At 44.2% G+C, this 13,143-nt stretch overlaps 1 protein-coding gene across 2 annotated transcripts in view; it reads left to right on the forward strand.

The window, feature by feature from the left end:
- The first annotated feature begins 6,328 nt into the window (after window positions 1-6,328).
- OSBPL2 (oxysterol binding protein like 2) overlaps window positions 6,329-13,143 on the forward strand; it is a 35,569-nt gene continuing 28,754 nt past the window's right edge. Inside the window, exons 1-2 of one of the 2 annotated variants that reach the window (XM_032705071.1) lie at window positions 6,329-6,419; window positions 7,295-7,391. The gene's annotated coding sequence lies outside the window, so the exon portion shown is untranslated. The remainder of the gene's footprint in view (window positions 6,420-7,294; window positions 7,392-13,143) is intronic. The other variant, XM_032705072.1, reaches the window with a different exon arrangement.

The following is a 13,143-nucleotide window of genomic DNA, read 5'->3' on the forward strand; positions in this document are numbered from 1 at the left end:
TCTGCCTGTCGGGGTTTTCTTGTGTAGCAGCCTTCAGATCCAGAGCCAAATTTCCCAACTCCATCTGGGACAGGATCTGGGACAGGATCTGATTTTCTTCTTTTTGTTCATGCTCAAATATCCTATCTATTTTATTACTTTTTTTTTGGTGGAACTTCATGATGAGACCTTTTTTATACTTATTTTTAAAACCAATCTGTAAATTAGTATCATTTTTTGGAGGGAAGTTGAGATGCTAATTTTTAAGCACAGAAGATACTGAGGCACCATAAAATCAGTCTGGATCTTGTTTTGATGGATATGTGTGAATTTGTAGTTACTAATTAGTCTGTTCTAGTGGTTGCTTAGGGACAAGTAGCGAGGACTTTGTTACATTCAGTACAGGAGACTGTCCCAGCAAGTAATATGTGTATATAAATATTTGCTGGATCAAAGGTGCCAATTTTACAAAGCTGGAGAAAATTACATGCTGAATTGGCTTGGAACAGTCTATAGTGTATCAGGAAAAAAGCTGACAGTTTGCTTTACACAGTGGTGTTTTGTTTGTTTGGGGGGTTTTTTTGTTTGTTTGTTTCTAAATGTTTTGTTTTCTTTTTGTAGGTGTTGCTGGTTGCTACAAGTCATAGGGTTAAAATCCAGGGGTTTTTGACAAAATTGCAGGGCTGAACTGCCCTGAGCCAATTCCCAGCATCAGTAGATGCCTGAGCTCTGTGCTGCAGTGTGAGGAGGTGTCACCCTGGGTGTCGGGGCAGTTATCCTTGTACTGTGAACTCTGCTGGTCTGGTGGCTCTGCCCTGTGCTATGGGGCACAGTGCAGATGTGTCACCAGGAACACTTGAAAAATACGTGTGCATGCCACAGAGAGCACTCCTCTGCTGTCTGTTCATCCACATCATTTTGCTGTCTGTTCATCCAGCAAAACGGAGAGGGAGGTGGTGCTGCCTTGGGGAAACACCCATGGTGCTGCTGAAGCAATAGTATTTAATCCAGTAAATAATTAAATTAATTTACCTGACATCAGCAACACCTCTATTTTACCTGAGCAGCAAACATCTGTTTGACCTTCTGACTTAGTGTGGAAGGTATCCAAATGGAAATATCCCTTATACTGTGGTCTGTGAGGAGCATCCCTTCACTCTGCCTTGTGCACACTCATCCTGCTCAGCTGCTTGTGATGGATGAGATCCTGGAGTCAGAGGGAAGGACTTAGACAGGTTAAGTTTCGCTCACACGTCAATTCTGATCTTGCATCAATAAGCATAATTAACTTTTATTGACTTGAATTTCCAGAAAGAAGCCTCACACGAGCTGTTGAATTGATCTCTGATAGAAATACTGCCATCCCTGGAGACAAGTGTGCTCCAAAGTGTACGAGGGGAACTTGCCATGCTGTGGTATGCGTAGCTAAATCCAGAGGTGGTAATTAATTCTAAATAAGATGTTCTTGTTGACAAATAAACATCTATTAGGATATAAAGCATCATTGATTGTTGACAGATCAACTGGCAGCAGCGTGATGGTGCACAGGCACTGGGAAAATAGAGTTTCTTCAGATCTGCTCCTGAAGCACAGGCTGAAGCTCGTGGGTAGCCAGCCCTCACTGGGAGGGGGTTTCTAAAAGATGGGTTCCATGGTATCCCCCTGTGGAGCTTCCCAAATCCTATACAAGTGTGTGAAGGATTGAAGCTGTGAGTCAAAGTTGATCTACCCTCATCTTCCCTGCTATAGATATGCAAGAAGACCATGGACTTCCACCCCAGGGAAGGTGATATGGGATATGAAAGTGAGCTAGTTTGGCCCAAATATTTTTATCCCAAGCACAAGCTCCTGCTCATCTCTACTCAGCTCCAGGTGTGGGAGTTTCCAGTGCCAGGAGTCATACCTGGAATTAGAGGAATTTAGGATTCAGCAGAGGGGAACATTCAGAAAATATGTGGATATGGCACTTGAGGACATGTTTTAGTGGTGAACAAGGTGGTGATGCTGGATTGATGGTTGGATTTGATGATCCTAAAGGTCTTTTCCAACCTTAACAATTCTGTGATTTTCTGATTCCGTCTAGACTTTGTGACAAAGCATGTTTTTTACTAAGCTTTCTGGCTTCCTGTGGAAAGGCCCTTGTACTCTCAGCACTCAGTTTTTAAGCTTTCACAACTTTGACCACAGAGATTCTAAAAACTTTACTTTGTATTGGAGGGAAGTGGCTCAGCCTCTGAACTGCCCTCAGCTGAATGGGTGCACCTCCCAGGGAAATTATCACTGGAGCGGAGGATACAGGCTGTTGTGTCTTTTCCTTTCCATGCCCTTACAAAGAACATGCTTATTCAGCCTTTTAACAGACTGGCTATTTCTACTTATTCAGCTTTTGCCATGTTCCTCATTATTTGTGAATTCCTTTTTCTCTTGAATTGCTTTTCTTCAAGATTCTGGTTAAAATTCATGTGGTTTCAGCATTACTGTGTTTTTCATTATAGCCTTATCAGTGTTACCAATGTCTGCTCTTTTAATCTCTTTTTTTATATTAAATATATGTATATGACTGTAGCTCTTTCACGGTATCTTCCCTCTTTCAGTGCCAGCAGCTCAAAAGACACTGTCACTGCCAATAGAACTCAAAATTCCTGTCTTTTGAGGTGAGCTAGACCATAGGAGGAAATCTTTATTATTCGGATTACGGAAGATTTGGATGGTTCCCATTTTGCAAAGTGGTGTCTGGCTCACTCATATCGGAGCACAGGGAACAGAGAAAGCCTTGCAAACCCTTTAAGGCAGAAAGTTTCTTTCTCTTCCATGTTTGCACAGCCTCAGGCACGGTGTGATGGGGGTGTGCCATCTCATAATAATCACAATCCACATTTAGCAAGGAAGCTGCAGAGAATAGGATGTGAAAATCACCGTCTGCAAGTGGGCACAGTGTGGGTGTCAGGTGGTACCTGTCCCGACAGCCAGAGCCACCCCACCAGGCAGCGTGGGCTGTGCTGATCTTGCCATTACTGACAGCACATTTAATCAATTGTTTTGATAATTTGGGGCTTATTTGCCCAGAGATATTTTGGGATTCCTGCTCTGCTTTTAATTCACACCTTCCCTTAATCTAAATTAGCTCTCAAGTGTGGACAAGCCCCACGCTCCTCTGAGGTGAAGCTGTTGGTGAGCAGGACTGGGAGTGTTTCCAAGCACATTTGGCACAGGACTGTGAGGACAATGCTGTGTCTCTGAAAGGCTGTGAAGGCACAGTGTGCTGGGAATTCCGTGGTGTGGAGGACAGACATGCAGCACCAAGCTGGAGATGCTGGAGCACTTGCTAAATAAATGGGTTTGGTTTTGAAACTCCCTGGCAAGGAGTCATGGGCTAAAAAGGGCTTCCCACGGCACTTGCCCAAACATGTTGGGACTGAGTGACTACTTTGGCTACTGAAGGAGGAGGGAAGAGGCCTTTTTGTCCCTGCCTGTTTACAACAGGTGATTGATTGACTGCTGACAGTCAGTGTTTCTGCTGTAATGTGCCACATTGCCTTGCAATATCTCTACATCAGCATCTCTAGATTTTTCGGTTTCCATTTTTCCCTTCCTTCTTCTGCTGCGATTTTGTTTTCCTGGATCTGCTGCAGTGACAAGGTTTGTTGGGATCAGTTTTCTAAGCAGATGATGTTGCTCCACAGGAGGGAAACAGTTGGCTTTATTATAGGTGGAGCTTATGGTTACACCTATGCCTGAGAGAGTTGCTCAATACTTTCCACTATAAATCCCCTTTTTAATTACTTTTAATGTTGCAAAACTTTGCCAGCAAGGCAGAATTTTCCGTGCCATCTCCTTTAAAAGGTAACTGTGCCAGCACAGGAGGGAGACAAATATGGAGTTAGATTCTTCTCCCTGTCCAATTTTGGGGTTTTGTGATTTTAGATCTGAAGCAGCTACACAAATTTGGTATTCCTTGGCCATCTAATCAGTGGGTTTTCTCTTTCCGTGATCCTTTTGGAGAGCTCTTCCAGATCAGCTGCTTAGTCATGACAAAGGCCTGCTCAGTCAGAAAATAATAATATAAATTCATGCTTACTTTTTTTTTGGTGGGCCTTTGCTTAAAAGCCACAGGAGAAATATTTCTGTGCTTCATGTTGAGCCTATAATGTTGGGTAATCCAAAACAGGATGGCTGAATTTGGGGTCACCGGAAAAAAAAAATAATGTTTCTGGGAAAATCAGGAAAAAAATCTTGTATCCAGATTTAGAAATATACAAATTATCCTCTGCTCCCAAAGATTTGTATTCCCTAAAGATGTGTCCAATAACACCTGCCTTGTAGCTTCCCCTGGGTGAATGCAGGGGTGAAACAACCTGCACTGAGGGGACCAACAGACATCTGTGGAGACAGCTGTGCCGACCCCAAAACACTCCTCAATCCCAACACGTGTGAGAAATTCTCGGTGGAATTTTCATCTAAAACCTTCTGTTTGTGCCAGAGGAAGGAGTTAATTTGTGCCTCGTACACTGTCAGCATGTGGCTGATGGCCAGGAGCTGTCAGCCCATTTAGGGGTGAGCAATACTCCAGAATCAACAGTGTGCCAGGAAAGTATTTGGGGATGGCAGGAGACAGCTGTGCAGCAAAGGAGTGGTTTGTGTTTTGTGATGATTTTCCCCACCAGCCTTGCAGCCATTCCCTTGCTAAAACCATTTAAACATCCTCCCATGTTTAAAACCACCTCTGATGAACGAGTTCTGTGCTACAGAATTCATGTGCTAATCCCTATATTTGCTTTGCATTGAGAACTGAGTCAACGGTAGAAGACAATTTTGAGGATAAATGTTTCTGTGACTCATTTCCCTCCTTTACTCCCTACCATTCCTTATTCAGGCTCCACCTTATCACTCCTGAGTGGATTTTTTTCGCTCTTGTGCTGGACCCTCCCAACATCCCATATCATTTCCTACTTAAGAGGAGAAGAAAATCTCCTTCAGCAACTATATCCATGTTTTGTGTTAGTGATATGAGTTGTATTTCATCCAGGTTGGTTTCCAGCTCCTCAGGATGGAAGCTTTTATCTCTGTGGTTGATCTCCTAAAGACCTTGACCTGTGCATGCTTTGTGATATTTTTAAATTTCTTTTTCCTTTTTAAGGTCATGGTTGCTGATTCCAGCAATTCTTAGCTTTCAGGTACAAAAAGAGAACAACACAGACATTTCATTGGAAAAGATTTCCAAACCCCCGCTCATGGGAGAAGTCTGTGTGCACGTGAAGCAAACACCTCGCAGACTCAGAAACGAGCAGGTAAATAAAAAGAGCGGAACAGGTGTTGCGTGAGAGAGAAATGCCATGAATCAAATTCATTTTAAACTCCTGACTCACAGTTTTGATACTTGCACCAACAGCTACAAACAGCCTCAATTGCTTTACCCTGCCAGTAATGACTGAGGCGAAGGGGATTATTACGGGCTTGCCTCCAGTCACCTGTTGTGCACGAACAAGTGCAAGTTTGGGGCGAGGGAAAGAAAGGCACCTGTTGGCTTCTCTCCGGGCACGGAGCGACTCTGACCCGTGAGCTACCAGCACACGGCTTTGTTGGGCATTTCTCTGGGGTTTTGAGGTGTCCATCAACCTGCTCAGAGCAGCAGGACAGATGCTGAGGTTTGAGGTGTCCATCGACCTGCTCAGAGCAGCAGGACGTGGAGGATGACACCAGGACGATGGAAGGAACTGAAAATCGAACTGTTGCATTTGTAGCCTACAGGTGACGTGCCTCAAGGATGGCCTGAAAGTTATATAATCCCCAAAATAGTGTTTAAATTCGTATTAGTCCTGATCAAGCAGCAGAACGCATAAGAACATGTGCAGCTACAGGGCCCAACCTTGAGACGCCACTTATAATGACAAACACTGAAAGATAGGAAGGACATGTTTATTTTCACCTGTCATTAAAGAGCAACCCATTGTACTACAAGGTTACGGTGACCGAGCTCCCGCTCTGCAAGGGGTTGAGGGTACAATTTTCCCACAAAACACAACCGGCAAGAGTAGCTACCTCGTTGTGTTCGTGCAGGAGGGGCCGCACCGACCCCGGGATCGCGCCCGGTGAGGCGGCCTCACGCCCCGGGGGCTGCCGGTACCACACTTATCTGCATAGCCACGCCCCTATGGCTATCCCCTTCATCTGCATATGCCCGCCCCCCCGCCGTGCCATTGGCCCGCTCTCTCCCCAGCGGTGGCGCGGCCCGGGGCGGAGACGCTCCGCGCCTCATTAGCATTCGCCCCGCCTCCCAGCGGGGAACTTGGAGCCGATTGGCCGCCTTCGCCGCGGCGGAGCGCGGCCGCGCCCTGCGATTGGCGGGGCCGCCCGTCACTCCGGCGCGTCCAGGGCCGCACTTCCGCCTCGGTGTCGGCGGGGCCGGAGCGGGAGCGGAGCCGGGATCGGGGCTGGTTCAGGTAACGCCGCGGGCCGGGCCGGGCCGGGCTGGGCAGGGCCGGGGCTGCCGCGCTGCGCTCCCCGCGGGGCCCTCGCGCCCTCGGCAGCGCCCGCAGTGGGCCGCGGGGGGGTCGCTCCCCGGTGAGCCGCGGGGCGCGCTGTCAGCGCGGCGGCGGCGGCGGGCGGGGGGGCCTTGACTCACGCGGGGGTCTTGGGGCGCTGCGGGACCCCGCAGGGTCGATCAGCAGGGTGGAGGGTGTTGGGGTGAGGTCCTGAGTGCCTCCCCGGTGCTGTGATTCCACCGGGTTCCCGGTGCTGAGATTCCACCCGGTTCGAGGTGCTGAGATCCTGCCTGGTGCTGTGCCCGGTGCTGTGATCCCGGTACTGTGATCCTGCCTGGTGCTATAATGCTGCCCGGTGCTTTGATGCTGCCTGGTGCTGAGCCCTTCCCAGTGCTGTGACTCCATCCGGTGCTGAGCCCCTTCCCCTTCCATCCGGTGCTGATCCCGATGCTGAGCCCTGCCTGGTGCTGAGCCCTTCCCGGTTCCCCCTTGCCAGCCCTCGGGCTCTTTGTGGCCGGGCAGGGAGCGGGGGCTGAAGGACATCGCTGTCCCTGCAGAGGGTGCAGGTCAGCGCAGCTCTGTCAGCCCCGGCGCTGGGCTTTTTCTAATTTTATTGTGTTTTTCCGATTGCTTTTGCAGCTGGGTGGTTTAGCAGAGGATTCTACGACAGGCAGTTCCCCAGGGGAACATGGGCTCGGCTCAGCTCAGCACGGGAGCCTCAAGGGGCCTTTTAGGCCACAGCTGAAGCACAGCGAGCAGTCAGGGTTTATTTGAGTTTGGCTTTTTTTTTTTTTTTTTGTTCTTCAGTTACCTACCCGATGTTTCTCTTACAGAGCTCCTGAAAGGGAGACAAGCAAGATGGGAAAAATAGCAGGAAAAAAGGCTTTTTTTTAAATACCATGCCACCAGAACTTCTGCATGGTAACAAAGGTATAAGTTATGTTGCCATTTATTTAATTTGAGTATTGATCATGTTTGTGCTCTCTGTGTGTTCAGATTCAGGACTCCTTCTGGACTCTGCAGCACTTGCAGGCCAGAATTTCAGATGTGGGTTCAAAATCACCTTCTGGTTTTTGTGTGTGCCATAGCCTTGTGTTTCCTCTCAGGAGTATCTGCCAAAACATGTTGAGTTCAAGCAGATATTACTTCCATTTACTGAGTTTTCTCTGTTAAAGTACAGATCCTTCAGTTTTGATCCCAGGAAAACTAAAAGGGAGACATGGATATGCAGTGTTGATTAGCATCACTGCACCACTCCTCTTGTGGTGTTTCCTCTTCTAAAGCTTTACGTGCAGGAAAAACTGAAATTGAATCATTCCGACTTAACCCTCCAAAGTTCTGTAACTCCACGTTCATGTTGCCATCTGGGAGCAACCACGTACATGTCACCTTAACCAACTTTGCAGCACCATGCTCAGGGACTTGTAAAACCTCAGGGCAATGTCTGGAAGCAGTGACTTGGGTAACTTCCAAACATAAAGCGCTGCACCGTGGGATGGAAGTGGGAGAACTGGCTAAACTAGCATGGAAGCAAGAAATTCCGAGCAGTGATTTTTCCCCTAAGGAACCCTTTGGGTTTTCAGTGACAGTAAACACAGCTTTTTCTTAAAATAGTTGTCAAGCCGTGCGAATGTTTGACCACGTGACAGAAAGTCGAGGGCAATTTGGGATAAGACCAGGAGTGATTCTTGGTGTTGCTTTCCTGAACCACCAGCACCTCGTGGTGAACCTGTAACTTCAGGGAGTCCTCGAAAGGAAGCACTGAGACGTCTGCTGTCCAGGAATAAATGTGGCATTTTCCTCCAGAACTGGTTCTTCAGCCGTGCCAATATAATCTTAGAAACAGAAGCCGGAAGTTGGAGATAGAAAATGATGATTAGACAACAAACCCCGTGCCTGCAAGTAGTTGGAGACTAGATTGGTTAAAGGTTTTGTTTGGTGCAATACTGAAAAAACAGTGTGGGTTTTAGTTATTTGTTTGCTGACTTCTAGGCAGTAACTGATCACTGAAGAGCATTTTCACTCTTGGATGGTTTCTTTAGATCAGTTTTAATACTGTTACTGCTTTCCATGATACGTACTTGCTTAAGCTGACAGGTCTTGTGATTGAAACTGGTATTCCTTTCAGTCTTTCTTCTTGTGAATTCTGCTGTATGAACTTCACACACGCTGACCTAGAACAAAGGTGGAAAGCTTTGCTTTCTGTTATCTTAGTGTTGGCTGGAAAACATCCCAACCAGGCTTTTTTTGCTTTGATAAGGCTATATTTTTAAACCACTGTTTGTAGTGCCAGTCAGATGATGGGTTTTTTTTTTTTTGGTCGTTGTTTGAAAGCAAGGTTTGCCTGCAAGTACGCTGAATTTTTAAGCAGATAAGTTATTAGCTTTGGTATTTGAAGTAACTTGTCCTTGAGCAAGTGCAGTGTTACATCATGCTGGTTGATATCTAGGGCTTCCATTTACAGGGTGGCATTTTTCTAGTCCTTCACTTCAGCATCAGTTTTGCCACCTGAGTCATGGAGATACAAGAAATGTCTGTATGTGATGCTGCTGTGATGTTTAAAATGCTTAGTGTTTAGTCACTTCTTTGTGAAGTTACTAAAATGTTTGGTTCTCTTTACATTCTTTGGAAGAAATGCACAAAATCGGGCGTGCAAAGAATATGTGTTAAATATGGAATGCTCGTGTTTTTGCTGAGTTTGAACATGTAACTGGTCACAGGGGCACCTTCTCCAAGCTGAATGAATTGGAAAATGAGAGCAATGAACAAGTTGGTCACCCTGCATCTGCCACTTTGGAGATATGGGACTTTGATGTGCTTAGTCTTGCAAAAGAATATAGGTTATGCATTATGGCAATTCTTTTATAGGTTTTATTATTTTATGGAATAGACCACCATAGAACTGGGAATTACAGAATACATTATCTCAGTCCTTGAATTCTTGATAATTACTGTGCAGATAGATGTATGATGATGTAATTATTTATTTTGTATCCTTAAAGGCTTGTAATAGCAAGTTGCAGGAGAGCAGTAAGCAATTAGAATGTGTCAAATGTGGCTTACCATAACTTTCAGTTATACTCTTCAAAAAATGTATTGTTGATTCAGTGCACAAAGATAATGTCTTAATTTTCAGGATCAATAAATTACAAGAACAGACAAAAGAACAGACAAGAATAGACTAAACTTCCTTAAACTTGATTTTCTTCTTTCCCTTAAATACAGTTACAATTGGAAATTCATTTGCTGGTCTAGGCAGATCCTTTAGATTTAGTTCAGTATATTTTATTATGCACATAATTGTTATTATGCTCATATTGTGCATGTAATGAGATAGTTTTTTAGTAAATTACAGCAGCCTCCATTCAGAAAATGCAGAGGCTGCAGAGTGTTGTCTTCCTGGAGTTGTTTATCAGTCTGGTGGGAGGGAGGGTGCACAAAAGGTGAATTGTCCCTGCAGCTGCAGAAACCTTTTAGTTTTGACCCTCTGGGTTTTATAGTCCAAAACTTAAACTGTCTTTTACTCTGTGCCTGGCATTAGACTGAGTGGAAACCTTGGTCTGTGGTGTTCCTGCTGGAGTCCAGTTCCTTTGCTGTGCTGTCCAGAGTTTCAGATGAGATAAAGGTTGTGGCTGCTGGGATGCTGTGAACCTCTGGGGTTTTGTAAAGTTTGCATGCTTAAGGTATTTTTCAAGAAATGTGTTTTCATGAACGGATAACTTCATTATATTTTTACTCTTCTGAGTGAATTTTTTTTTTAGTGCTCCCAAAAGAGCACTGTTAATAGATCTCATTGTGTTTTGGTTGTGATGATAGTTAAAAGCAGTGATGGGAAGTCTGAAGGTGGTGTGTGAGTTCTGAGGTGTCTGTGGTTCTCATCACTCACTTCAGCTCTTTAACTCACCCACAGCTCTGGCCACTGAGGTGCTGATGTAAACTCTGTTCCCTGCAACATGTCAGTGCAATCAAGTGAGAACAAGAATCCCTTTAATAACTCTCAATTATAAAACTTGTGTGTGTTGAGGCTGTGGAGAGATTCCCTCACCAGCCCGTTCATAACAGGCCCTTCAGCAGCGTGTGTTCACTGAGATGAGAACTTTGTCAGGAGAACAAAACTGACCCCTGTGTAGGGTTCTTTCTAGGTTTTGCACCAATGAAACTGCTGAATGGTTGTTCAATAGTGAAACAAAAATGCTACCGATCTTCAGAGATGCAAATAACTTTGTTTACATGGTCTTTCTTTTAAACAAAGTGCTGTGCACGTTTTGTTACCCAAGTGGGTTAATGTTATTGAGCAGATAGCTGGGTGGATTCTTTATTAAAACTGAATCTAAATAGAGAGATTTGTCCTGTCTTGAGACATTTAATAAATGTCAACAATTAATAAATGTCAACATTTATTTTATTTTATTTTTTTAATCTCTTGACAACAGCAAACGTAGTAGCAACCTTGTACTGGAATCCATTAGTTATCTACTGCAAACGTAGCTTTAAAGGAAATTCACCCATAGCATAAACTCTGACTTTCTAAAGCTTTTGTAAATTTGTGATGTCCTCTTAAAACTCATTAACAGTCTTCTGGTTGTGTGCATGAGCGTGTGCTGCAGAATTCCAGTGTGTGAGGAGTTGTTGGTAGGCATGAAAATATGGTTTCTTATGCTGTAGGGCTTTGCACTGGGTTCATCACTGTTGTCCTCCTGCTCTGTTTGTCATATAATTGGTATCACAATTATTTAAGAGTCTCTGTGAAAATGATTTTGTAAGATACCTTGTACAGAATAAATGTAAACCTGCACTTGCCTGGAGAGAATGGGCCCACAGAGACAAAGCTTAAAAAGTGCCTTTGAGTAGGAAGATCTATAAACTTAAAAATGTAACTACTTTTTGCGGTTCTAGGGGTTTTCTCCGGTGATGTTTTATGCTGTAATTGTCTTCACATTCATAAGCTTCAGTGATCAATTTGTAGGGGTGGTTGCATCGTGATGGGAAATACTGAAGCATCATTAATTTTACCTTCAAAGAGAAGTGTTCATAAATGATTAATTACATATCTGCTGACGCTTGTGTCACTGTGCTTGGAGTTATTGATTACTTCCCACCTTATCTCTGTAAGATAGAACAGTTCCTCAGGAAACTACTAAGAAAAAAAAAAGTAACTAGTTTTACAATGCAGTAGTGAATGATTTATTTTTTTTTTTAACAATGTGCTTAGAAATGAGCTGGTTTATCACTCATGATCAAACCTAACATTCTGCATCATGCGTGGAGAGGAATGCAAAATGGAATTTTGTCATATTTTACAATCATGGGCCATGAAATAGTTTCCAAGGGAAGGTTACAAAGTCCAAGAAATGCTGTACCAGATGCTCCCAGGTGGAAAAATGTCTCAAATACTGAGATGGTGTTAAAAAAGGAGAACATTTACAGAGTTTTGTGGGAATTTCAGCGAAGCGTTTTGCATCAGGAGATATTAATCTGCTGGAATCAAGTTTCCTTGTTCTGTTTGTTTATTAGATTTATGGAAATTCAAGCCAGTATCCTTGGCTGTAGAACAGAATTTTTGGTTGAAGAGAAAGTGGGGAATAGCCATTGGTTCCATAGGTACTTGAGCACTGTGCTGAGAGGGTATTTTCTGTCCAGTTTCATCTTTACAATTTTTATGTTCAATAAATAATACCTCTGGTAGCAGCACTGTAGCTTTGTGCTGGGGGCAGTATTTGTGTGTGCAACAATTACTGTCATTTGTTCTGATGCAGAAACAAATTTTGTAGCTTTTCCTCAGCTGAAAGCCAGACTCGCAGGGTTCCAGTTGGCTCTAATTCCTGTGAAGTATCACCAGAAGCTGGTATTCCTGAGAGAACAGAACAGGATTCTTCCTGCCATAAATCAGTTTGATTTGTGTTGATCCTCATCACTCAGCCTCTCTGCACTTTGTTAACTTCAGAAGGAAGTTGCCCTTTTCTTGCTGTGGATGTAGAGAGAGTTTCATCTTGCCAAGACATCTTGGTGGAAGATGGTATTACATTCAAACTTTGGAGTGAGAAAGAAATCTAACTTGGTGAAGAAAATCCTCTTCTGGATTCTGCCATCTGTAGCTGTTCTCTGGCTAAAGAGATTTTAAGTGCATAATAATTACAGCAGGCATCTAAATTGCCAATTAAATTGACTTCTTGGCTAATTTTTGTAGATGTTTTAGATCCAGTGTTGTTGGTAACCTAATTTCATAAGTCAATTAGGATTCATCCTTGCTGAAGCAGAGATGAAACACTGCAGTTTGATGTTTTCAGGAGATGTGTATGAAGCAAACACACATGAATATTTATCTTCCAGTTTGAGTTATTTATTTCAATCCCTTGAAGTACTACAGCTCTGTTTTATTTCAGCAGGCAACTGAGGAGATGATGGGGTTGGCTCCTATTCCCCCAACCATGCTGTAGACTGTTGGGTTTTTTGTTGTCCTTTTTTCCCCCCATTTTTTAATTTTAGTGTTATTGTGAAGAGTGTGTATCTCTGGTCTTCTGCTGGCTCTTGGAGTCTCTTTCTGGACAGAAGGTGCATCCAGGATATCACAGAATGGTTTGGGTTGGAAGAGATCCTAAAGACCATCTTGTTCCACCCCTTGCCATGGGCAGGGACACCTTCCACTAGCCCAGGTTGCTCCAAGCCCCATCCAACCTGGCCT

This window comes from Chiroxiphia lanceolata, chromosome 17 (assembly GCF_009829145.1).
Source record: "Chiroxiphia lanceolata isolate bChiLan1 chromosome 17, bChiLan1.pri, whole genome shotgun sequence".
Taxonomy (NCBI): Eukaryota; Metazoa; Chordata; class Aves; order Passeriformes; family Pipridae; genus Chiroxiphia; species Chiroxiphia lanceolata.